Source organism: Peromyscus eremicus, chromosome 6 (genome assembly GCF_949786415.1).
Source record: "Peromyscus eremicus chromosome 6, PerEre_H2_v1, whole genome shotgun sequence".
NCBI classification, from domain to species: domain Eukaryota; kingdom Metazoa; phylum Chordata; class Mammalia; order Rodentia; family Cricetidae; genus Peromyscus; species Peromyscus eremicus.
Genome location: NC_081421.1, coordinates 40,490,639 through 40,517,343, shown reverse-complemented (window position 1 = coordinate 40,517,343; position 26,705 = coordinate 40,490,639). Strand labels below are relative to the sequence as shown.

Sequence of the window (26,705 nt, the reverse complement as noted above, 5' to 3'; positions counted from 1 at the left end):
AGGACAGTCAACCTACCAGAGACCACACATTTAAAGAAAATGCTAACTCTCTCTAACCCAGAAGCCATCAATCATCAGGAGCTCCTCAGCCAAAAGTAAAGACCCATGAGCCCTTTCCCAACGCCATGCTGGAGCACTGACTAGTTTGATGTTGTGCGGGCAACCACAATTGCCGTTATTTCATGAATGCAGTGGTCCTGTCATGTCCAGAAGACACTGATTTGTTCCTCCCTGGCCTCTGGTTGTTTATTTGGAGGTCCTCTTCCTCAGTGGTCCCTGAAGCATTTGTGGATGAACTCTCCATGGACACTCATTCTCTGAACCACCACCAGTTGTGAGTTTCTGTGTTAACTGTCATCCAATTCATAAAGAAGCCCCTCCAATGAGGTCTCAGAGCTGCACTAATTTACAGATAGAGAGATACAAACTTAGAGGCAGTTTGATGCTATGTTCATTTAGCAAGATAATAGAAGTAGGTTTACCCTTGGAGCCTCTGGGCCCTTCAGCCATGGGTTCTTGGTCAGATTTACACCACTAGGCATGAGTTTCTTCTCATGGGAGGGGGCCTTAGCTCCAAATCAGAAAACTCCCATTTCACTCCTATATAACATTCACACCACTATTGTACCCCTAGGCATATCTTGCCATCCTGGTCACACTGTAGTTCACAGGGCTCCCAACTTGGTTAGATTGTTGATGACTTTTTCTTCCTAATGGCCTACATAGCACCTTCCTGCACTAGGAAAGCTAGGCAGCAGGGAGGAAGCTTCCTGGTCAGTACCACCTTGACTTCTCCATGTCCTGTGACCAAAGTGTGTGGTGTCTTCAGCAACAGGGTCTTACCATCAAGTTCTGATAGGTCACTAAGATCAGTGGCAATATCCTGTATTGCTTTGGGAATCTAGGGGATACCAACTCAATGGGTATCACACATTCCACATCTGGCACTGGGTTTTTTTATTGGTAACCTATGGGTTCAAGGATGAATATAATCCCCTGAGTAGGGTAACTCCAATTAACACACACACACACACACACACACACACACACACACACACACACACACGAACCTTATAAAATAGTAGGTTTCCATGTATCTTTTACAAATATTCTTAGTGTTAGTTATCAGTCCCCTAAGCCCCTGCTTGATGCTTCCATTGCTTTCCCCACTTGGAACCCCCCCATTATCCCCTTCCCCACTTCATATCACCCGTATTCTATGATGCCCCCTCCATTACTTCTTATTGCCTTCCACTCAGCTTTGCTGTTGACCAGGGGTGTGCTGATTCTTTATCCTATAAATGCAACTTGACTTTAACATCCCCTCTGGAAGTTCAAGACTACTCTCAGGCCCTAGGAGACTGAAGTTTCAGCCTTGAAGCTCACACTTGCCTTTCTTACATGTTTTCTTAAATTATTCCGCCACAGACTTAGTCCCCACCAAAACTACTGATCTCTTCCTCTTTTGAGCAATTCTGTAAGCGAAATGTAGTATTACTTTATTTGTCTACTATTTTACTATTTGTTTCCTCACAACATCTATTTCATCTGTTACCCTCCACTTTTTTCCTTTGAGGTTTTCAATTGTCATTTTAATCTCTACAGTTCCTTTTGTTGTTGCTCTCTGTATGTTCCCTTAAAAATACATTTTATCCCTTTTCTTTTTTCCTCTGTCTATTGCAGAAATATTTCAGAGCTTTCTTCCCTCTATCTACTCCTCTATTCCTCCCACCTTCTTTATATTATGTCTCTTTCTCTTTAGACTTCTACTTAAATATTTGTTAATCTTCTGTTGTGTGTATGTATTTAGAAGTAGGTGACTGCTATGATTCAAATGTGTCCCCTAAACTTCATATGCTGAGGACCTAGTCTGCAGTTTAATAATGTTGAGAAGAGGGGCCTTTAAGAGGTGATTAGGTCACAAGGGCTCTGACCTCATAAATGGATGGTTACCGTGGGAGTGGGTCAGTTGTCACAGGCATGGGCTCCTAGAGAAAGATGGATAAAGGGTTCCCCTCCTCTCTATTGGGCATGCTGTCTTGTCATTCTATTTTCTGGCCTGGAATAAAGCAGGAAGAAGGCCCTAACAACATGAAGACCCCTTGACCTCGCGCTTCGTGACCTCCAGAACAGTAAGGGATGAATCTCTAGTCTATGTAGAACCCGGTGGTCGGTATTGGGTTACACCAGCATGAAATGGGAGAAGATAATGAGCAAAAGCTTCTGGGAACACTGAGCATGTGAGCAGGTCCTGTTTGCTCTAAGCTAGCTATAAAGCCATCTTATTGGGAATTTTCATGGGAGATCTTTCCTCTTAACATGCTATAGTCCTCAGTAAGTTTCTTCCTCTCTTTCTCTGGAGGATGGAAGCCTAGCAAAGTATTCTGGGAAGCCCAAGCATCCATTACACAGGTTTCATGTCCTCTCCCTTCCCTGCATTATGACTGTACTGTCTGCCTCAGAGACCAACACCTCTACAGAATAAACCTGAGGTCTCTTTTGGGTATTTGGTGCAGTCATCAGTGTGACAAGAGTTGTTCCATCAGGATTCAGGAAGAGGAACCTCTTTGGCAGTTTGGACTGTGTTCCCTGTTTGCTCATGTTTCCCCTCTTCCTTTGTGACAGCATTGTGTTAGCCTTTAGGACCTGTAGCATAAATCAGGTTGTTTCTTGGCTGTCCCATGGTCAGTTCAGGACTTTCCTGCTGTTACATTGCCACTGTCTCCCATCCCCCAGGATTTAAGGGTTGCTCTCTCTTTCATGCCTTTTCCCAAGCTGTGGGTTCCCCTCTTCTTAAAAAAGTTCTTTGCTAGCATTTAGTGAGACTTCAGAGGGAATGTAATTCAGTTATACATATCTAATCTGCAAGATCTACTTGCACACTACCAGCAGGATATGGATGTGGCATGAGGCACTTATGTTTTAAAGTGACTGCTTATTTAATTTGTGAAGATTAAATTGGAGAAGAGTAAGAATGAGATAGGGCCTCTTGGTCCAGTTTGTGCCAGATATCAGGATGGTGTCAGGTAAAGGATACAGGATCAAGAACTTCTGGAGATACAAACATAAGACCGCTGATAGGTTGATGTGAGGAGTAAGAGAGAGGGACACCTGATGAGACCTGTAGTTGTTGCTCAAGCAAACGATGGTGCCATTTATCACAATTCATGATGGTCCTATTTACCGTTATGCATGATGGTGCTGTTTATCACAATGCATGATGCTGATATTTACCATGATATATGATGGTGTTATTTACTGTGATATATGGTGATGCTACTTACCATGATTCATGGTGGTACTATTTACCATGATGCATGGTAGTGCTATTTACTACAATGCATAATGGTGCTTATTTACCATGACACAGAAAACTAAGAGAAAAATTCACACTGGAAATTTTTAACCATTTCAATTATTTAATTGAATGGCTGCTCAGGGACCTTTGTAGGACTGAGCTTCAAAGATTATTTTACAGTTAAAAGTATTTTTACTATGGTATTGTTAGCCAGCTCTTTCTTTTTTATGACATTATAAGGACTTAAATGACATGAATGAAAGGCTCCAATGTGGTTTGGGGATGCTGCCAAACGCCACTCTGAGTAGTTTTCCTGTTTACTCTCTTTCCCTGGTTAATGCAGCATATTACAATTAGCAAAAGGTTCCACAATGACAGCTGATCCAAGAAGCCACAGAAGCCATGCACTTTCAATACTTTTTCTTTTATTTACTAAATGAAAAGCAATGATTTAACCAAACCAATAATGACTTTTGTGAAAACAATAATTGAGTTTGTTTGATATTCAAAGCAGGTAACTAGATTATAATTCTATATTCTATGAGCTGAACTGTTTTGTGGACATACATTGTGCTATTTCAATAGTTATATGCAGCAACGTGTTACAACAACAGCAACACATGTTTTATCACTGAAAACTGTTTTCCTCACTTACTTGTTTCACTCTGGTGACAATCCTAATAAATTCTTCCAATTAAAAGTTCAGATCAGTAATTCACTTAATGGGCTATATAAATGCAATCAAGTTGTCACTGGATAGCTTACAGATTTCTGTGTTTACCAATTGAAATTCTGTACTGAAGACATTGAGAACAAATCCTGAAGTCTAGAATGTTTGTAAGCACAATACCAATTTGTATATTCTTTAAAAGTTTTTACATCTAATACCTAAATTTAAAAAAAAATAGTTCTGGAATGGAATATGTAAGTGTTTGTATTTGCTGAAGGATGGGAAATGGGAGGAAGAAGCTTCCATATGACTAGGTATTTGATTTCAGAAATGTAGTGGTAGGTTCTCCAGTCCTGCCTGGCCTGTAACCACACAGCCACCTATAAAATAATCGCTCAGAGGCTTGATATTATTTACAAACTGTATGGCCTATGGCAGGCCTCTTGCTAGCTAACTCTTATAGTTTAATTCAACCTATGAATTGCCACGTGTTCTGTGGATTTACCGGTCTGCTGGCATCTTGTTGTTTCTTGGGCAGTGGCTGGCGTCTCTCCCTACTCTCCTTGCTTCTCTCTGTATCTCTGTTTGGATTTCCTGCCTGCCTCTAAGCTGCCTTGCCATAGGCCAAAACAGCTTTATCTATTTATTAGCCAATGGGAGCAATACATATTCACAGCATACAGAAAGACATCACACAGCACAGAAAGATTGTGGAGGAAGTGGCTTTGGAGAGCAGGATCACAGTCGGAGCTTGTTGAATCAAAAGTGATGGATAGCCATCAAGTAGAGATGATAGGCAGGCTGTGGGATATGTAGTTCTGGAGTTGAGGGAGAGACCTGGGTTAGACATGAAAATTAGGGAGATGTCACCACTTATGTTACTGACCATGGGACACACGAAATGAGGGTTGAAGAAGAGAGAAAAGCTCAACCTGGAGCTTAGAAGAAGGTGAGGAGCAAGCAGAGGGGAGCCAAATGAACAGTCAGGGAGGCAAGAGACAAACTAGGGGTCAGGCGCCCTAGAGGGCAGATGAGGACTGGACTTGAAGGAGAATTAGCTCAAACATGATATACATGTTGCCTGTGGGAAAGACACTGTCTGTAGACAGAGAAAACCACCCTTAGAGGAGAGGTAATGGGAACTGATGGGGCAATTTCCATAAGCACCCTAGGATGGATGAGATCTGACCATAAGCAGAGGGGGGCCAACCCTGAATAGAATAGTTCATCTAGAATAATAAGTGAGAAAGAAGATGAAATGAGTCCCATTCCTATGGAGAGAGAAAAGCATGAATCGTTTCTCAGTGAAATCAGAAGTCATGTCAACGCTGAGAGTGGGCATGAGCTGTGGGCAGGGATGGATTTGGAAGGTCTGAAGAGAAGAAATAGATGTGAATGTGTGGGCAAAAGCAGCGTATGAGTCTGACATAGTGTTAAGGGTCTTAAGGTTCATGTCATGAATTTAAAGTGAGATTATACACACTGGTTGTTTGGTCCTATTGCATTTAGCTATTGCATTCAAACAGGCTGAGTTAGACTTTGAGGCAGAGCTAACCTTCTCTCATGTCTTCCATACTCATGTGAGAGAGGACCCAAGCCGGAGGGTCTCACACATAACTAGAAATGTAGCCACTGCTGTCTTTGATCTTGTCCTTTTCTCTTTATGTCAGCGCCATGACTTTTTAGTAAATTCTTCACGTTAATCTTTACTCTTACCAAAGGGAAAATTTATAATAGTTTAGCTCAAGTATCTGTATGGTTCTATTTTCATCTCTAAGATAGGTTCATTGCCCCAAATGTGAAAATGTTCCACTGTACTGAGAAGAGGAGGTGGGTCTTATAAAGAGAGGAAGCAAACGAGAGCAGAACTAAAGGGAGATTTTTTTCTTTAAGTTGGTTTGTTTTTTGTTGTTGTTAGATGGAGTTTTGCGATGCTGCCATAGTTGTCCCCAAACTCAAACTCACAATCTTCTTGTACTATTCACTGAACTTTGGGATTAAGTGTGAGCTCTCACATTCAGCTTCAAAGTCACTTTTCTTGTAAGGTAGAGACAATGAGAAAGAAATTATTAGTTATCATTGGGTTGCTGTGTGTGAATGAGAGAGAGGGGGAGAAAGAGAGGTGAAAGAGAGGTGAAAGAGAGGAGAGAGAGAGAAAGAGGAGAGAGAGAGAGGAGAAGGGAGAGAGAGAGAGAGAGAGAGAGAGAGAGAGAGAGAGAGAGAGAGAGAGAGAGAGAGAGGAGAGAGAGAGGAGGGAGCAGAGGGAAATCCATTGTCATGCCAATTGGAACGGATTTGTTTGGGAAACGTAGCTGTTCTCTCTTTGTTTCTGAGGTCAGACAAACTGGCTAATTTTAACTTAACTCAGAGGAACTCCAACATGACTGACTTGACTTTATTTTAGCCTGAGCTGTTGGAGTCTAGGGAAGGATCTTACCCCCAAATAGTAATTTTTACTTAGCGCCACAAGGATATGAATAAGAAGAGCATTGCCATGTGTCTGCTCATTCAGTGGCGAAGTGCTTCACTCTGATGTGGCTTTGGGTGCTGGATATGTAATCGTGCCTCAGAAACTCCATTTGCCAGGGAACACTGAGCCAGAGTCTGATGTGTAGGGTTTTGACTCTATTAGAACAGGGTGATAGCACAATGGATAAAGCATGAGGGCCAGAGTTTGGGTCTTAGAACCCACTAAATGCTAGGAGGGTGTGGTGAAACTCCATGTTCTGTAGTTCAAAACATGCTGGTTAGATAGACTAGCCCATGCCCTAAGCTCAGTTAGTGAATAAGGGAGAAAGTGACTAAGAATGAATCCCCGTGCCGACCTTAGGCTTTCACCAGCATGTGCATATATATGCACATGTACCCACACACATATGCAAAAATAAATAATAATGATAGAAATAATCCAGATGATAATTCTCATGATCAGTGGGGATGGAAATGGAAACTGTCCCTTACATCAGATCCTTTTGGATGCTTTGATAAATTCTTCTTGTCCTGATAAACCCATGTGTAATGATATACTGTGCACCCCAATAAAACTTATCTGGGGATCAGAGGACAGAGCCAGCCACTAGATTAGACATAGAGGCCAGATAGTGATGGCACACACCCTTAATCCTATCACTTGGGAGACAGAGATCCAGATCTCTGTAAATTTTAGGCCTCACTAGGAACAGAGCCAGGCAGTGGTGGCACATACCTTTAATCCCAACACTTGAGATCTCATGCCTTTTCTTGGGAAGCACACACGCCTTTTATCCCAGGAAGTAAGAAGGCAGGGCAGAAAAGGGTATGTAAGGCGTGAGGAAATAGCAACTCACTCTCGTGAGGCTGAGGATTTCATAGAGGTAAGAACGTGACTGGCTTGTTCTGTTTCTCTTTCAGCTTTTACACCAATATACCTGGCTCCGGGTTTTTTCTATTAAAAAGACCATTTAGCAATCTGTGTTACATCCGCGTCACTTAGTAAGAGAGCCGGTGGCAGCTCCTGATGCTGGCAGCACCTTGGCTCCTGTGATGTAGTATCTCTGGGGTGCATCACAACAGTGCAGGCCTGCCGGTCCTGCTCCTCTTGGCTCCCCCACAGTACCTGGGGGTCTGCAAAATCACAAGCTCTGAAGCTCCAACACAGACCTGTGGTCTCTGGGAGCAGAGCCCAGGAACCTCTTCTCAGAAACAGTTCAGATGACTGTAAGGATCTGGCAGGTTCAGGAGCAGAATTCTATGACCACGGCAGTGCTACAGAACTGGGAAGCTGATGAAAAGAAGATGTGCCCTCCAACTGCTGATGGCATTAAGCCTGAGCCTGGCCCTTAGCCAAAATCACTCCATGAGCCTGTTCTTCAGTCCTTCCCTTTCCTTCCTCGGCCTCCAATCCCTCCTGATTGTCCACCATGCCACTGGCTGTCCTCTGATGTGGCCACTTCCAGTGTCTGTCATTGTATTAATCAGAACACTGGCTCTGCAAAAACATACTTGAGATGAATCGCTTAAAAGGAGGACTTCGGGGTTCAAAGTCTCTGAGGGTTTGGTCTATGGCTATTGACTCCACTGTTTCTGTATCTGTGGTGGAAGAGAATATCAGGATGCATAATCTGCTCACCTCACAACTGCCAGGAGGCCAGAGGAAGATGTACCTACCCTCCACAGACATGCTACAGAACCTCACAACTGCCGGGAGGCCAGAGGAAGGTGTATCTACCCTCCACAGACATGCTACAGAACCTCACAACTGCCGGGAGGCCAGAGGAAGATGTACCCACCCTCCACAGACATGCTACAGAACCTCACAACTGCCGGGAGGCCAGAGGAAGATGTACCTACCCTCCACAGACATGCTACAGAACCTCATAGGAGGGTTTCCAAGGAGTCTGGGAAAGTAGAAAAGATCGTGATGAGGTGAGCTATAGACTGATGGCTGTACAAATAGACTAGATCGGGGAGTTTACAAACAGGACCATTTTCCATAGTACTAGAGAGATCTGTGAAAGGCAATAATCAGCCCTAACAAATGGCAAATGGCAAAACCAGAAAAAGTATCTTTACTCTGTCCCTGAGGAGGGATTGGTAAAATAAAATGATTCTACGATCCCCTTAGACTTCTAAGGCTCCTGACATATTTGTTCTTGTTACAGTTTGCCCCTTCGGTTCTATTTCTTTAACACAAAGTTTGTGTTTACTCATCAGTTTGCAGTTGTTGACTGGGAAAAAATATGAATAATTTTTCCAAATGCCTTTTCCCTTGTGCCATTGATTCAGCTCACAGTACATCCCTGTCTGTGATCAAAAGTCAAGACAAATAAGAAATATGCTGAGCTGGGAAATTATGCATGAAAGCTCAAGCCATAAGTCTGCTACCAGGTGACAAGGCTGTTCCTGTGAAAAATGCCTACAATAGGACTGTGATTTCACATCACATTTGAGAGGGATTTAAGGGAGGTAAGAAATTATGTAATTAGAGGACTTTAAGGTTCCTTCAGTTTTAATATTTTTTTTTTCGGTTTTTCGAGACAGGGTTTCTCTGTGTAGCTTTGCGTCTGTCCTGGAACTCACTTGGTAGCCCAGGCTGGCCTCGAACTCACAGAGATCTGCCTGGCTCTGCCTCCCGAGTGCTGGGATCAAAGGAGTGCACCACCACTGCCCAGCTCAGTTTTAATATTTTTTAATCAGGACAATTTTTATTCATTTTACATACCAACCACAGATCGCCCTCTTTTCCCTCCTCCTGCCCACCCATACTGCCCCCCCCACGCAACCCACTCCCCATTCCCTCATGTGGCAAGGTAAAGCCTCACATGGGAAGTTAGCAGAGCCTGATACACTCATTTGAGGCAGGTCCAAGCCCTTCCCCCTGCATCAAGGCTGTGCAAGGTGTCCTACCATAGGTAGTGGGCTCCAAAAAACCAACTCATGCACCAGGGATGGATCCTGATCCTACAGCCAGGGGAGCCCTTAAGCAGATCAAACTACACAACTGTCTTGCCTATACAGAGGGCCTAGTCCAGTCCCATGGACCACAGCTATAGATCTAAAGTTCATGAGTTCCCACTAGCTTGGTTTGGTTGTCTCTGTAGGTTTTCCCGTCATGATCTTGATGCCCCTTGCTCATAGAATCCCTCTTCTCTCTCTTCGACTGGACTCCTGGAGCTTGGCCTGGTGCTTGGCTATGGATCTCTACATCTGCTTCCATCAGTTACTGGGTGAAAGCTCTATGATGACAGGGTATTCACTGATCTGATTACTGGGGTAAGCCAGTTCAGGCACCCTCTCCACTATTGCTAGTAGTCTAAACTGGGGTCATCCTTGTGGATTCCTGGGAACTTCCCTAGCACCAGATTTCTCCCTATCCACATGATGTCTCCACTCTATAATGGTATTCCTTTCATTGCTCTCCCACTCCATCCCTGTTCTCGACCATCCCATTCCCTTATGTTCTCATCTCCCATCCCCTACCCTCAATTGCCCCCCTCACCCTCAGTTTACTCATGGAGATCTCATCTATTTCCCCTTCCCAGGGGGATCAATGCATCTCTCTTAGAGTCATCCTTGTTAGCTAGTTTCTCTGAAGCTGTGGGTTGTAGTCTGGTTATCCTTTGCTTTATATCTAGTATCCACTTATGAGTGAGTACATACCATGTTTGTCTTTCTGAGTCTGGGTTACCTCATTCAGAATATTTTCTAGTTCCATCCACTTCCCTGCAAATTTCATGATGTCATTATTTTTTTTTACTACTGAGTAGTACTCCATTGTGTATATGTACCACATTTTCTTTATCCATTCTTTGGTTGAGGGGCATCTAGGTTAGTTTTCAGGTTCTGGCTATTACAAATAATGCTGCTATAAACATAGTTGAGCAAGTATCCTTGTGGTATGATTAACTATTGCTTGGGTATATGCCTAAGAGTGGTATCATTGGGTCTGAAATTGATTAATTCCTAATTTTCTGAGAAACCACCATACTGATTTCCAAGGTGGCTGTACAAGTTTGCACTCCCACCAATAGTGGAGGAGAGTTCCCCTTGCTCCATATCCTCTCCAACATAAGCTGTCATCAGTGTTTTTGATCTTAGCCATTCTGACAGGTATCAGATGGTATCTCAGAGTCATTTTGATTTGCATTGCCTGATGACTAAGGATGTTGAGCAATTCTTTAAATGTCTTTCAGCCATTTGAGATTTTTCTGTTGAGAATTCTCTTTTTAGTTCTATAACCCATTTTTTTAATTGAATTGTTTGGTATTTTAATGTCTAGTTTCTTGAATTCTCTGTATATTTTGGAGATCAACCCTCTGTCAGATGTGGGGTTAATGAAGACCCTTTCCCATTCTGTAGGCTGTTGTTGTCATATTTACTGTGTCCTTTGCCTTACAGAAACTTCTCAGTTTCAGGAGGTCCCATTTATTAATTGCTGCTCTCAGCATCTGTGCTATTGGTGTTATATTTTGGAAGAAGTCTCCCGGACCAATGCCTTCAAGGCTACTTCCTACTTTCTCTTCTATGAGGTTCAGTGTAACTGGATTTATGTTGAGGTCTTTGATCCACTTGGACTTGAGTTTTGTGCATGGATATAGACACGGATCTATTTGCAATCTTCTACATGTTGACATCCGGTTAAGCCAGCACCATTTGTTGAAGATGCTTTCTTTTTTCCATTGTACAGTTTTGGCTTCTTTGTTAAAAGTCAAGTGTTCATAGGTGTCTGGATTAATGTCAGGGACTTCAACTCAATTCCATTGGTCCACATGTCAGTTTTTATGCCAATACCAAGATGTTTTTATTACTATAGCTCTATAGTAGTACTTGAGGTCAAGGACGGTTGCCTCCAGAAGTTGCTTTATTGTACAGGATCCTTTTAGCTATCCTGGGTTTTTTTGTTTTTCCATATGAAGTTGAGTATTATTCTTCCCAGGTCTGTGAAGAATTGTGTTGGAATTTTGATGGAGAATTCATTGAATCTGTAGATTGCTTTTGGTAAGATTGCCACTTTTACCATGTTAATCCTACCTATCCATGAGCATGGGAGATCTTTCCATTTTCTGATATCTTCTTCAATTTCATTCTTCAAAGAATTAAGTTCTTGTCATACAAGTCTTTCACTTGCTTAGCTAGAGTTACCCCAAGGTATTTTATATTATTTGTGGCTATTGTAAAGGGTGATGTTTCTCTGATTTCTTTTTCAGCCCATTTAGAATTTGTATATAGCAGGGCTACTAATTTTTTTTAGTTAATTGTGTATCCCGCCACATTACAGAGGGTGTTTATCAGCTATAGGAGTTCCTTGGTTGAATTTTTGGGGTCACTTATGTATATTATCATATTGTCTGCAAATAGCAAAGTTTGACTTCTTCCTTTCCAATTTGTATTCCCTTGATCTCCTTTTGTTGTCTTATTGCTCTAGTTAGAGTACCATATTTTGAGTACCATATTGAATAGATATGGGGAGAGTGGATAGCCTTGTCTTCTACCTGATTTTAGTGGAATTGCTTTAAGTTTTTCTCCATTTAATTTGATATTGGCTGTTGGCTTGCTATAATTTGCCTTTATTATGTTTATACAAGGTATGTTCCTTGTATTCCTGATCTCTCCCAGACCTTTATCATAAAGGGGTGTTGGATTTTGTCAAACGTTTTTTCAGCATCCAATGAGATGATCGTGGTTTTTTTTTTCTTTCAGTTTGTTTATATGGTGTATTACATTGACAGATTTTTGTACGTTGAACCATCCTTGCATCTCTGGAATGAAGCCTAGTTGGTCATGGTGGATATATATATTGTATTCTTGGATTTGGTTTGTCAGTATTTTATTGAGTATTTTTGCATCAGTGTTCATGAGGAAGATTGGTCTGTAATTCCCTTTCTTTACTGTATATGTGGTTTGGGTATCAGGGTAACTGTAGCCTCATAAAGAGAGTTTGGTCATGTTCCTTCCCTTTCTACTGTGTGGACCAATTTGAAGAGTATTGGTATTAGCTCTTCTTTGAAATTTGGGTAGAATTCTGCACTGAACCTATCTGGTCACAGGCTCTTTTTGTTTTGAAACTTTTAATGACTTTCTATTTCCTTAGGGGTTATAGGCCTATTTAAATTGTTTATCTGGTCTTGATTTAATTTTGGTGTGTGGTACCTATCCAGAAAATTGTCCATTTCTTTCAGGTTTTCCAATTTTGTGGAGTATAGGTTTTTGAAGCATGACCTGATGATTCTCTGGATTTCCTCATTGTCTGTTGTTATGTCTCCCTTTTCATTTCTGATTTTGTTAATTTGAATGTTCTCTTTCTCTCATTGGTTCTTTGTATTGCTCTCTTTGTTTCTATTTTATTGATTTTATCCCTCAATTTGATTATTTCCTGTGTCTATTCCTCCTGGGTGAGTTTGCTTCTTTTTTTCTAGAGCTTTCAGGTGTGCTGTTAAGTCACTAGTGTGAGATTTCTCCAACTTCTTTATGTGGGCATTTAATGCTTTGAATTTTCCTCTTAGCACTGTTCTCATAGTGTCCCATAAGTTTTGAGTATGTTGTACATTCATTTTCATTGAATTCTAGGAAGTCTTTAATTTCTTTTTTATTTCTTCCTTGACTCGTTGGTGATTCAGTTGAGCATTCAGTTTCCATGAGATTATAGGCTTTCTGTAATTTTTGTTGTTGAAATCTAACTTTAAGCCATAGTGGTCTGATAAAATAAAGGAGGTTATTCCAGTTTTTTTTTATCTGCTGAGATTTGCTTTGTGAAATGCTTTGCTTCTTAAGTCTGTTTGATTGGAAATGGTCCATGGGGTGCTGAGAAGGTATATTCCTTTGTGTTAGGGTGGATTGTTATGTAGAGATCTATTAAGTCCATTTGAGCCATAACATATATTAGATCCCTTATTTCTCTGTTGTTTCTGTCAGGCAGACCTGTCCATTGGTGAGAGTGGGGTGTTGAAGTCTCCCCACTACTAGTACGTGGAGTTTGATGTGCGATTTAAGCTTTAGTAATGTTTCCTTTACATATGTGGGTGCCCTTGTATTCAGGGCATAAATGTTCAGAATTGAGACTTCATCTTGGTGGATTTTTCCTGTAATAAATATGTAATGTCCTTCCCAATCTCTTTTGATGTATTCTAGTTTGAGGTTTAATTTTTTTAAATATTAGGATAGTTATACCAGCTTGCTTCTTAAGTCCATTTGATTGGAAAGTCTTTTCCCAGCCTTTTACTCTGAGGTAGTGTCTGTCTTCGAAGTTGAGATGGGTTTCTTGTATGTGGCAGAAGGATGGATCCTATTTTCATATCCATTATGTTAGCCTGTGTCTTCTTATAGGCAAATTAAGTCCACTGATATTAAGGGATATTAATGACCAGTGATTGTTGATTCCTGTTATCCTTTGGTGGTAGTGTATGTGTATTTCCCTTCTTTGGGATTTGCTGCTGTGGGGTTATCTATTGCCTGTGTTTTTGTGGGTGCATCTAACTTCCTTAGGTTGGAGTTTTCCCTCTAGTGCTTTCTGTAGGGCTGAATTTGTGGATAGGTATTGTTTAAATCTGATTTTGTCTTGGAATATCTTGTGCACTCCATCTAAGGTGATTGAAAGTTTTGCTGGGTATATTAGTCTAGGCTGGCATCCATGGTCTTCTAATGTCTCCACTGCTTCTGTCAGGACCTTCTGATTTTCAGGGTCTTCATTGAGAAGTCAGGTGTTATTCTGATGGGTCTGCCTTTATAAGTCACTTGGCCTTTTTCCTTTACTGGTCTTAATTTTTTTCTTTATTTTGTATGTTTAGTGGTTTGATTATTATGTGATAAGGGTACTTTTTTGGGGCGTCTAATCTATTTGGTGTTCTATAAGCTTTATGTATCTTCATAGGTATTTCCTTCTTTAACTTGGGAAAGTTTTCTTCTATGATTTTGTTGAATATATTTTCTGTGCCTTTGAATTGGTATTCTTCTCCTTCTTCTATCCCTATTATTCTTAGGTTTGGCCTTTACATGCTGTCACAGATTTCCTGGACATTTTGTGTTATAACTTTTTTGGCTTTAGTGTTTTCTTTGACTAATGAATCTATTTCCTCTATTGTATCCTCCACACCAGAGATTCTCTCTTTCATCTCTTGTATTCTGTTGGTTATGCTTGCATCTTTAGTTCCTGTTCATTTACTCAGATTTTCTATTTCCAGCATTCCCTCAAGTTGTGTTTTCTTCATTGTTTCTATTTCAATTTTCTGGTCTTGAACTGTTTCCTTCTCCTGTTTAATTGCTTTTCTTTGGCTGTCTTTAGGGGATTTATTGATTTCTTCCAATTTTTTGTTTGTCTTTTTCTCAATTTCTTCAAAGGAATTTTTCATTTCCTCTTTAAAAGCCTCTATCATCTTCATAAAGTTATTTTTAAGGTCACTTTCTTCTGCTTCTTCTACATTGTTATGTTCAGGTCTTGCTGATGTAGAACTGGTAGGTTCTGGTGGTGCCATATTGCTCTTTATGTTGTTGTGTGCATTTTTGCACTGTCATCTACCTATCTCTTCCTGCAATAGGTGCAAGAGGTGTCTGTGTCTGAGGGAGCTGCTCTTGGTCCAATCTGTGCTTGCTGTGGCTGTGTCTCAGGGGACCACTCTTGGTCCAGTTGGAGCTCTTGGTCTAATTAGAGCTGGCAGATTCTGTGTCTCAGGAAGCTGCTGAGATTGCTGAGGAATAGGTGGGTTTGGGGTAGTGAGTGGGTCTTGTAAATTGTAGGGTCCTATGGGAGGTGTTTGTGGTGAGACCTGCCTGTAGGGTCTTCCCTGCTGGCCTGCAACTGGGACAGCAATGGGTGAGGTTGGCAGAGCACAAGTTATGCCTCAGAGCCTAAGTCCTACAGGACTCTCCAGGTGGGAGAAGAGTCACTCACCTCTTGGTCCAATCAGAGCTGGTGGATTCTGTGTCTCAGGAAGCCACTGAGGTCATGGTGGATGGGTGGGTTTGTAGCAGGGAGTGCATCTTGTAGATTTCAGGATCTGATTCGGGGGAGGTATTAATGGGGAAGACTACCAGCATGAGTCTTTCCTTTCGGCCTGCAACTGGGGCAGAGATGGGTGGGGGTTGGGCCAGTTTTAATATTTTTAAGAAAAATGCAGATTATTACTCCTAGTTCAGACATATCATAATTGAGAAATAGGCATTTTAATCAGAAATGTTTCTTGTGGAGACAGTGATAGGCCTGCAGAATTTTATCTAATGTTTTTCTGAAAGAGGTACACACTGCATTGTGGTGGAATACATCACATTTTATGCAACTGTGTGATCTTTCTGCTCTTTCTTGGGGATTTGTGGTTGTGGAGACATTAAGTTCTTCTTCCTTGCCTTTCATGTGAAACAGAAAGGTAAAAGATGGACTTGAAGGTCATATTCTGTATTCTTATGTTAACAGATGGCTGGTGCAATCTGCCCTTAGTGACACTGTAGAGCAGTCCTGCCTCCCAATCCTGCCAGGGCAGCTTCCTCAGAAACCAACTTCCTTCCCCTGTCTCTTCCCAGCCGCACTCCTTCTATGAAGGTAGAAATGTTTCCTGTCCCTGGATCAGGTGTCTCTGGTCAGTTCCTCCAGAGAGATGCCCCACTCCCTGTCTGAGTCCTTTAGTACTTGCTCTCTGTCACAGGCCGCCTTGTATCTCCCTCACGTTAAAGTAAGAGGAAAGTGCTTCTTGAGACTTGTTAGTTTGTTCATTATTAGTCTCTTCCTCCTCAGGATGGGGTTACACAAAGGCAGACTATCTGCCCTGTTCACCTTTTGTGTTCTTTGTCCCCATGTAAACCACCTTACACGGGGACAGGAATGAATATGAGTGGTGATAGGAAAATCAAATTTCATAGACCAGAGGTGTTCTTGTACCTTGGAAGTTTCCATAAAAACATGGTGAGAGAGAGAGGAAAATGAGAAACACTAAAGAGGTCGTTTATCAGCTTAGGAGAGTAACTGCTTCATTGTCTGAAAACGTTTCCTATGGAAGACATATTTCACAAATCTGCAGTGCTCTAAACTGTTTTCTGCTTTGATATTTAACACAAGCCTTGGAGTTCAAGAGTTACAGTCAAGCCGAAGAAAGGAAACATCATTAAAAAAAAAAAACCTCGATATTTCCTTTATCTTGATTGTTACAATTCCTTTCTTCCTCCTCTTTCCTTTTCCATCTTCATTCCTGTTTGTGAGCTTTCCTGCCTTTTTTTTAACTACCCTGAAAGCATGATATACTAGTGCTTGCTAGTAGCAACACTGTTAAAAATAAGAGTGCTCTTAATCTTTGAATAGTACTAGAGGGTTTCTGGGCTCCTGCCCCCTCTTCCCTCCATCTAAGGGACATTCTTTTGGTTCCAACAGCTTTCTTGGCTTATCTCTGGGAGCATGTTCTTGAGATAAAAGTCAAGCTAGAAGACACCTACTTTTGAGTCTTGAGTCACGTGCTACCGCCGGGCCATTGCCTCACTATGCCTCGCTTCCTGACCCCAAGGAGAAAACTTCAATATTCTCTGTGGCAGTTCCTCTTTTAAAATCTTTTCTCTACTCTTGGTGTATTCATTCATCTAAATAGAATAAAACTGTCAGTGTCTGCAAAAGGTGCTTGAAAAGCAAATTGCATATCTAAAAATGCCTTTATTTTCTCCTTGATTGATGACTGGTTGGATAGTATGTTGGAAATAATTCCCCTTTAGAATTTCGAAGCCATTTCTCTGTATTCTGTATTCCAAGGTGGCTTTGCCACAAATAAGTGTAAAGCAACTTCTGCATATACATTTGTATTTATAAGCTTGTTTTGACTTGTTGCTGATACTGCTTTTACATCCTCAGAAACTTATAAAGTCTCCTCTGGCTCCACAGTTTGAAGCTCCAGGCTGAGGTCATGTGGTATGGGTTGATTACCCATTGTGCTCTGTGGTCAGCAGGCTTCACTCTTTCAATCTGCTAGCTCATGTCCTCAGTTCTGAGAAACGTTCTTAAATTATTTTGTTGATGAGATATTTTCTTGGTCACATTTTCTCTTTCATCTTTGTGGTTTTTCCGTTTCTAATGACATATTTTCCTTTCCTACTTTACACCTCCTTCTATTTTTAACTCTTGCTTAAGAAACTTTCCCTGCCTTCACCTTTTAAGTATTCCACTGAGTTTTCTATTTCAGTTTAATTTTTTTGGAGCTCTTTTAGTTTTCTGAATGTTCTTAATCTAAAGCATCCTGCTAAAGATGTGGTCTCGTTGGCTTTCAGGGGTTTCGTTTTGTTTGTTTTTGTTTTGTTTTTGTTGTTGCTGTTTTGACTGATGATCTATTTGGACACTTCTGGAATGAGACTTCCAGAGCAACATTGCATAACCCTGTCCCTTACCACATCTCTTCAAGTCTTAGAATAATCTTCTCTAGACCCCGTCTTCATGTGATTAGTTCTGGCTAAGAAAGAAATTTCCCAATGATAGGAAGGAAGAGGTAAAGTTGGAGGACACAGTGATGTATAGATGGAAAGCTGCCCAGTGGGCACTAGCCTCTTATCCCAAGTACCTATTCCACTGACTTCTGTTCTAAGCTAACAAGTAAGTGCTTGTTTGTGTTTCTACAGGTGTTGTAGCTTCTGTAGCCTGCCCTCAGCTTCCCCTCTTTATTGTATGAGGCAAGGTAAAACAGCAACACATCTTTACAAAATTAAACAAATGCAACACATCTTTGCATAGTTAAACAAATATTCTGCCACATAGAATGACTGTCTTGTCAGTTGTGGTGGGCAATGACTTTTATCCTATGATTTTCTTCATCTAGATTTGCACTTCTCTGGGCTCCACCCATGTTTGTGTAAGCTCTGCTTTCCTGACTGAGCTCTAATGTATATACTCCCAATGTCAACATTTCTTGGGCTAGCTAAATTTTTCCAACATTCTTCTAGTTCTCAATCTTGAGAGTAAAGACTCAACTTCTTAATGGCCGAAAGTTCACAAGGCAAAAAGCTCTTTATGGTTTATATTAACCAACTCATTGACTTAGTTTTCAACTTCCTGTTTGGTCCTCTCTCCATGTCTTAACTATGTTAGGAGTCCCCATACTGGAATCTTTTACTCTGTATTCCACAGTTGACCACACACAGCCTGCAACAATGTATGGAGAAGGAGCAGCGTCAAAGGCAGAGAAGGCTCTGGAAGCCTGACGGCCCTTAAGAGGCAGTCTTACTTCCCAGGGCCCCTGTTAAGACAGATTCTCAGTCTTTTGAAGATTCTATGGCTAAAGAGTGCTTTGGAAACTTTCCTTACTGCAATCTTAGGATGGGGCTTCTAGAATTAGTAAAGATCATTATCTCATGCCCATTTGTTTTATTGCTTCCAAAACTCCATTAGGTTTTTTCCTGCTTATCTTTAGAGGTTAATATTTTTTCAGTTAACTTATTTAAAGGTAATTCTAGTGTAGCTGAAGTTTTTCTGTGTCCTGCCTGGTCCACAGTCAGGACAAATCTCTCTCACCCACTGATCCCACAGCCGCTCAGACCCAAGTAAACACACAGAGGCTTATATTAATTAAAACTGCTCAACCATTAGCTCAGGCTTACTACTGACTAGCTCTTACACTTAAACTCAGCCCATTTCTGTTAATCTATATGTTGCCATGTGTTCCGTGGCTTTACCTGTGTGCCATTACATGCTGCTCCCTGAACAGCAGGCTAGTGTCTCCTCACTCAGCTTCCTCTTCCCAGAATTCTCTCTGCTGGCCCCACCTATACTTCCTGCCTTGCTACTGGCCAATGAGCATTTTATTAAACCAGTGTACAAGGGCATTATCCCAGAGCATTCTAGATTCTTGTATAGCTAAAAGAAATAATACAGAGAATTTCATATACCCTTCACTCAGTTCCCCCATATCATACCCTCTATGAAAATATCAGAAAAGGTCACCTTAGTGTAGTATTTGGAAGAAGAGGAATTAGATGCTATGCCACAGCTATCTGCACACTGAATGATTAGGAACAGAAGAAAAAACCACAAAGTGAAAGTGTGGCCAAACTTCATTTTCTGAACAACATGACCCATTGACAAATGGATCAGCTAACAAAGCTCTGGGGTAAATATACTCTCAAGAAACTCATTTTGCAACACAGTACAGAATAAACAAACTTACAATGTTCATGATTTTAAATTCTCCCTCTTCCAGGCTCTTTCTTCATACTGAACCAGATCTGAGAATATTTGAGAATATTTGAATCAAAACTGGACAATTATAAAATTGGGAATTTTTAAGAATTATGTTTTCTTTAAAGACATTTTGTTTTGTTTTATAATTTGTTTATTACTGTGGGTATAAAAAAAACTAATGGACCAATAGGCCATATAAATAGAGAATGATGATCAATCTTTGAACACATTGTTGTACTCTGAGTCTTTCTAAATTATGTGAGGCAGTTGACTACTCAAATAATGAAACCATCTGAATGGTCCACTTGCACCTAAGTTAGCATAGTCATGGGAAATTTGCACTGGATATTTTTACTCAAAGTTAGGAGGCAGGAGTGGAGGTCGAGAGGTAACTAGAACCAAGCTACAGGTAAACTTAAGGCACAGACAGTGGAAAAAGAAGGCCAGTTGCTTGGTTGTGTGCATATACTGTGATCTGTTGAGGATGTCAGTGGAAAGAATACTGTTTTATGAGAACTGTATTGGTGGATTTCTCTCTGTGTTTGACCAACAACTGTGATTTGAATGTAATGTGCCCCATAGGCTCATGTTTTTGAACAGTTGGTCCCCAGCTGATGGTACTATTTTGGAAGATTGTCAGCCCTTTTAGAGGTACAGCCTTGCTGAAGGAGTAAGCACTGGGAAGCAGCTTTGAGACTGGATAACACAGCCACATGTCCTGTCTCATTTGTTATATTTGATCAAAGAAAGACAAAAGGAGTTGATAAGCATTTATAAACAGTAACACGATGTTTTATTTTCTTTTGCTCTGCAGCCTTTTATTTCAACTCATTTGCGAAGCTGACTTAGAACATAAAGTTGCACTGCTATAAACTGCAAACTTCAGTCATCTATGGATGCACCAGAGTCCAGCACAAACTTGAGAGGCTTAGAGCCCCAGCCCGTTGTGATTGCTTATGAGTATATGACTGACTGGGAGAGACACTTGTAACCATGACTGGATCAGGAATCCTTGACTATATGTTGTCTACATGGACCACCTGATCAAATGCAGATCCCTGACACCTTCTGAGACCCAGTGAATTCTCTTGGATTGGAAACTAGAATCTCACTATTTCTTTTAAACAAGAAAGTGATTGATAAACATTGACACCTGAGAATAAGGAAATTAAAGTTATGAAGGAAAATAAATTACCCTGAAGGGTAAGGGGGTTGCTATCTAGATAGAATGGAGATGTGCTAAGCCAGAGACATGGAAAGACAGGTCATCATGGCAAGGAGAAGTTAGAATAAATTTCGAGTACCAAGAATGAACTTTATAGTTCCAAAGAGGAAAAAGACCTTGCTGAAGACTAATTTCCTGTCAATTCCTTATCACAGTCTAGTCCCCATCTATTGACAACAGCTAGTCACCGGGTACAGGTAGGAATGCAGATGGTTAGAGTCTGCAGTTTAGTAGCCATCTGTCAGCATGGCGCTCACACTGTGGAAACAGCAAGTATAGCCTCGAGGAGAATAATAAGCTTTAGTTGTTGGTCTTGGTAAGATGAGCTGAAACTGACTACAGATTCCTGCTTATCTTGATCAAAAAAAGAAAAAAATCTTTATGTGTGCAGGCAGAGAAAACTGCTCAGAGTGATGACCTCCTTCATGTCTGTGAGTGAATGTTGTGTTGGCTACTAGGGTGTGGCTCTGGGAGGTCTTTGTCTTATTTTAACTGGGAGTTCTACAGCATGTTTGCATGCTAGAAACCGACAAAGTTGGAGTGGGACAGGCAGAGAAGCTGAGAATAAAGAGTGGGCAGAATCCATTGTGCTAGGGAAGCATCTGCTCCAGATCAAAGTATGGAGAGTTTATCCTCTATTAATAAAGGCGAGTAAAGTTCAAGAAATACATAAATGCTGGTGTCCAGATAGGAATCCATTCCATCTCGAAGCTGCTTCTCCAGTTTTTCCTAAGACCATTTGTGTTCAAGAAAAAGGAATTTTATTATTTCACTTCTCTCCTTTTTTTCTTTCCTCCTTCTCCTCTTGTGTACCATGTGGTACTTTCTCTCTGAGCCATTACTGCTAGAAGGTATGGCCAGCATAAATAACACTCAATCATACTTATATGTATAGGCTTACATAGTCTTATGTGGGAAATGTTCTGAGGTCTAAATGAAGAGACCCCTTCACAGCAGTAGAAACCCTAACTAAAACACACTACTTAATTTTTGTCTGGATGTCCTGTCAATTGGTAAGAATTGGATATTGAAGTCTCCCACTGACATGTTACTTTTACAAATGTGGGTGCCATAGCATTTGGGGCACAGATGTGAAGAATTAAAATATCATCTTGGTAAATTTTTCCCTTGGTGAGTATGATATATCCTTTTTGTCTCTTTTGATTGGTTTTGGTTTGCAGTCTATTTTGTTAGCTATTAGAATGGCTACACCGGCTTGTTTCTTAGGTCCATTTTCTTGCGAAATCTTTTCCAACCCTTTACTCTGAGGTACTGTCTACCATTAATGTTGAGGTGTATTTCTTGTATTCAGGAGAAGGATGAATCCTCTTTTTGCATCTGTTAGTCTGTGCCTTTTTATGGGGAACTGAGTTCACTGACAATGAGAAATATTATCTACCAATGACTGCTAATTCCTGTTATTTTGTTATTGGTAGTATTGTTATTGTTGTTGTTGGTGTTGGTGGTGGTGTATGTGTGTGTGTGTTTCTCTTCTTTTGGTTTTGCTGGTGTGAGATTATTTACTTCCTGTGTTTTCATGGCTGTGGTTAACTTCCTTGGGTTGGAGTTTTTCTTCTAGTACCTTCTGTAGGGCTGGATATGTAGATAGATATTGTTTAAATTTGATTTTATCATGGAATATCTTGTTTTCTCCATCTACAGTGATTTAAAATTTTGCTTGGTATAGTGGTCTGGGATGGCATTTGTGGTATCTTAGAATCTGCAGGACATCTGTTCAGAACCTTCTGGCTTTTAAAGCCTCCGTTGAGAAGTTGGACATAATTCTAATAGGTCTGCCTTTATGTTACTTGGTCTTTTTTCCTTGCAGCTTTTAATATTCTTTATTTGTTCTATATGTTTAGTGCTTTGATTATTATGTGGTCGGGGAATTTTCTTTTCTGGTCCTATCTATTTGGTATTCTATATTTTTGGTATCTTTACAGGCATATCCTCCTTTAGATTAGGAACATTTTCTTCTGTGATTTTGTTAAAAATATTCTCTGGGCCTTTGAACTGGGATTCTTCTCCTTCTATTCCTACTATTCTTAGGTTTGGTCTTTTCATAATGTCCCAGATTTCCTGCATGTTTTGTGTCAGGAATTTTTTAGGTTCAATATTTCCTTCAACTTATGTATCCATTTCTTCTATTGTATCTCCAGTGCCTGAGATTCCCTCTTCCATCTCTTGTATTCTGTTGATGAAGCTTGCCTCTGTAATTCCTCTTTGAATTCCTAAATTTTTCATTTCCAGAAATCTCTCAGTTTGTGAGTTGTTTTTTTTTTTTATTGCTTCTGTTTCCATTTTCAGTTCTTGAACAGTTTTACTCACTTCCTTCAGCTGTTTGTTTTTTCTTGGCTTTCTTTAAGGAATTTATTAATTTCCTCTTTAAAGGCCTCTATCATCTTTGTGAAGTTGGTTTTAAGGTCTTTTTCTTGTGTTTCAGCTATGTTGGAAAATTCAGGGCTTGTTATAGTAGGATAACTAGGCTCTGATGATAATATATTGCCTGGGCTGGTTTTGATTTTGTTCTTACAGTGGCATCTTAGCATCTGGGTTTGGGTCTAGATTACAGGTCTAGGTGCTGATTTCTGAGTTTTCTTTGTTGAATGAGTATTTTGTCCCTTGGTTTCTGTTTCCTCTCTGGTTTTCTAGCTACTGTGGCCTGTGGTTGAGCAGAGGTCTCCACCCAAGTTGAGGACTGGACTTCTGGTGACTATTGTGGCAGAAGAAGAGTTCTCTGTCCCCATGATGGGGGCTGTGATGCAGTGATGAAGAGGGATGGGGGCACAGAGAGAGTTGGTGAAGTCCAAAGGTGGGTGGCCTACCTGGACTTCTGGTGGCCTTTCAAATAATGGAAGAAACAAAGACATCTGTATACTTCTTTATCTCTACATCCAGAAGATTCTCTATAAAGATTCAGTGCCCTACACAATAAAAGAAATGGTGGTTTTATGCAATAAGAGGTATTTATAGAGATTTGGAAAGTGGCTACTTCCTTGGGAAACAATTTTTTTCTAAAAGGCAAGGAAGGGTCAATGTAGTTCATATGAATAATTTATGTATGTGGAATATTTGAGACAAGTGGGCTTGTTCTGCTGCCTGCTCTCAGCAGAAACATACACCAAGCAGCTATAATCAGACAAATAAAATGTCCTTCAAGGTAAGCCATTGGCCACCAGGATGGGATCATTCATTCCATACAGATCTCTTGACAAAGCCTTGTCTTTGCTCAAGGTGGCAGGAAATGGCTTTGTTTGGATTTTACTGAGCTACCCATGCTAAGGAAAAGAGAATCCCTAGAGTCATTTTAACATGCACTCAACAAACAGTGTTTACAGAGCCCAAGCCCTCTCCTCAGCCTACTTGTAGTTCTTCCTGGGTTTACATGAAGTCTCTGTATGGATCATGCTGAAGGGAGGCATGGTATGTGATAGATACCAAGTCACAAAGCTCACTGGTAAAAATGTGACCTTCACTGGGTTCCGTTTCCCTAAGTGAATCCTACAGCAGAGGAAGTACTGGCTGCTGAGAAAGGATTAGGGACTGAGCCTTCCTCTCCATCTGTGTCAGAGGCAATTTTGGAAAAGGTAGTCTGGTTCCCCTCCTTCCCATCCCCCAGCCTTCTGAAACAGCAAAACCCAATTGTATTTTCTGATTTGGCCTCTGGAGCAAGGTAATGTAGCCTGTAAAGCAAGCAGTCAAATTCTTTTCTTGGCATTTTTAATACCAATTGCCCAGATAAAACAGAAACCGCAGTGGGCTTCGTCACAGCAACTGGATGTGAAGATTAATTAGCAGGTTTTCTCCCTTTTCACTGCTGAACTGACTGTGTGGGTGACACTCAGCCCCCTCTCTGTGCTCTGGCTGATGGATGGAGCATTCAGCCCATTAGCTGAAGGGCCTTTCAGCAGGATGGCACGTCTGTCCTGCATGACTATTTATAGGCTACTTTGTTCTGACAGACCCTTTCATTCTAGCTACTCCATCTGAAATTGTTGGTTTTGAACTTTCCATTATCCATATGAGTTCTATGAGCCAAGTATTATTTGCAGTTTCAGGCTGTGAATATTATTAGGTCGAAGTGATTTAATGTGGCACATTAGGGACAAATGCACTACACATATCACTGTCATGGAAACAAACTGGGCATAGACTAGAGGCATGAGGTAGAATTGTTATGGACCAATGATGCTCAAAATGAAATTTCAGAAAATGTATGTGACATTCATCTCAAATAGATATGCTACCCACCAGAGTCCCTTTGCCTCCTGAATTGAGCTGGCATTTGTAGTTGGTTGATTTTACTCTTTATTCTTTTGGCTCTTTGTTCTTTATTTTTTGGGGGGTCCACCATCCAGCTCCCAAATAAATACACATGGAGACTTATTCTTACTTATAAATACCCAGTCTTAGCTTGGCTTATTTTCAGCCAGCTTTTCTTAACTTAAATTATCCTACATACCTTTTGCCTCTGGGCTTTTTCTTTTTCTTACTTCTGCAATCTTACTTTCACTCTTACTCTGTGTCTGGCTGTGTGGCTGTGTGGCTGGGTGACTGGCTCCTTTTCTCACTCCTTGATCTCTCTTGCTTCCTGATTCCTCTTTTTCTCCTTCTATTTATTCTCTTTGCCTGCCCGTCCCTCCTATCCTTTCTCCTGCTTCGCTATTGCCCATTCAGCTCTTTATTAGGCCATCAGGTGTTTTAGACAGGCACAGCAACACGGCTTCATAGAGTTAAACAAATGCAACATAAAAGAATGCAACACATTTTTTCATCATTAACCAAATATTCCACAGCATAAGCAAATGTAACACATCTTAAAATAATATTCTACAACAGGCATTAAAGTTTCCCTATAACTTGACCCAAAGCTGCTCTCCTGCTCCATCTCCATCTTAAGCTCTCACCAGCCAGTGCAACTATGATCTCTTGTTCCCTACCAGCATCTTCTTTTGCTCAGTGCATCTTGTCTCTTGGTCTCTGCTGTTCTGCATCCTCAGTTGGAGTGTCTTTGTTTTAGCTGGCAATGGGCTTTGGTGTCTCTTCTAGTTCATATTTCTGTCACTGTGATGAAACACTGACAAAAAGCAACACAGAGGAGCAGAGATTTAATCTAGCTTGTACCTCCAGGTTACAGTCCACCATTTCTAGAAAGTCAAGAACTAGTCACATTACATTCAAAAGCAGAGAGAAAAGGATGTATCCACGCTGGTTGATTACTTGCTGTTTATGCTCAGTTAGTGTTCTTAATTCTTATAAAATTCATGGTCCAGCCCATAAAATGATGTTGCCCACATTTAGGACAAGTCTTTACACCTTAATTAATAAGCCAAGCCCTACAGACATGCCCATAGTCCAACCTGATTTAGATAATTCCTCATTAAGTCTCTCATCCAAAATGACTGCAGGTTGTGTAAGTTTAACAGTTAAAACTAACCAGGACAATTTACTCTTTGACAACTTGACAAATAAATACCACTTAGGTCATAACTTTCAGACTCTTGTTGCCAAATTCTCGTGTTAATATATGATGCAAAATGTGGTTGAACTCTGAAAATCTCCCATTCTTCAAAATTCTAACCCTTAAAAATTCTAAAGTCTCTTAAATGTGGGCTTCTATGAAATAAAAAAAAAATGAGTTAATTAAACATTCTTATTCCAAAAGTGAAGAACCAGAGCCGGGCGGTGGTGGCGCACGCCTTTAATCCCAGCACTCGGGAGGCAGAGCCAGGCGGATCTCTGTGAGTTCAAGGCCAGCCTGGGCTACCAAGTGAGTTCCAGGAAAAGGCGCAAAGCTACACAGAGAAACCCTGTCTCGAAAAACCAAAAAAAAAAAAAAAAAAAAAAAAAAGTGAAGAACCAGTGTATAGCAAATGTACAATCACATTAAAAAAAAGAAAAA

The 26,705-nt window shown here is 40.7% G+C and overlaps 1 long non-coding RNA gene across 1 annotated transcript; it reads left to right on the top strand.

The window, feature by feature from the left end:
* The first annotated feature begins 1,961 nt into the window (after positions 1-1,961).
* Positions 1,962-25,058, top strand: LOC131913063 (uncharacterized). Its single transcript, XR_009379805.1, has 2 exons — positions 1,962-2,248; positions 20,393-25,058. It is a non-coding gene; the product is annotated as an uncharacterized LOC131913063 (long non-coding RNA).
* The last annotated feature ends 1,647 nt before the right edge of the window (positions 25,059-26,705 follow it).